Raw genomic sequence first — 684 nt, forward strand, 5'->3', positions numbered from 1 at the left:
AAACCCCATGCAACTTCGGTTATGAGTGGTCACACATTTACAACATTACGTCAAGGTCATCTAGAGCCTTAGAGGCTCTGATAATAGCTATGTTTGTTAGGTACAAAAACCTCATAAGAAGATATCAGTTCAGACCATCTCCAGGTGGTTAAAACGGGGGGTTGGCTTATACAGGAGTAGATACTATTTTTTAATCTCACTCCAACCAGGGCTGCTACAACATCAGCAGCAAGGGTTATGTATGGTCCTCTGGACGACATCCTGCCGACTGCAGGATGGTCTATCGAATGAGTTCCAACATTTTCTTTTAACCCGTTTGCTAGACCAGGGGTATTTGCCAGCTCTATTTTAGATTCTATTTATAGTTTCCCCTCGGATGAGAGGGGTTACTACTATTATTATTTGTTCATTTATCAGCATCAGCATGTTTTTAGATCTGTGTCATGTCTGTATGCATCATGAATGTTTCCCTTATGTGTGGTCAACTGATGCAGCTGTGCTTGTGTGGACTCAGTTTTCCACGGCATGAAATCACAGAGCTTCAAAATCTTTACGTGGTCACTCACGTGACTCCGAAGTTAAATAGTAAGATTAAACGAGAACTTACCAGTTTGAAGTTTGATCTTTATTTTATGAGGAGTTACGATGAGCGATTACGTGCCCTCCACTCCCGACCCTCGTAAC

This window comes from Leucoraja erinacea, unplaced genomic scaffold, assembly GCF_028641065.1.
Source record: "Leucoraja erinacea ecotype New England unplaced genomic scaffold, Leri_hhj_1 Leri_435S, whole genome shotgun sequence".
In the NCBI taxonomy this organism is placed as follows: domain Eukaryota; kingdom Metazoa; phylum Chordata; class Chondrichthyes; order Rajiformes; family Rajidae; genus Leucoraja; species Leucoraja erinaceus.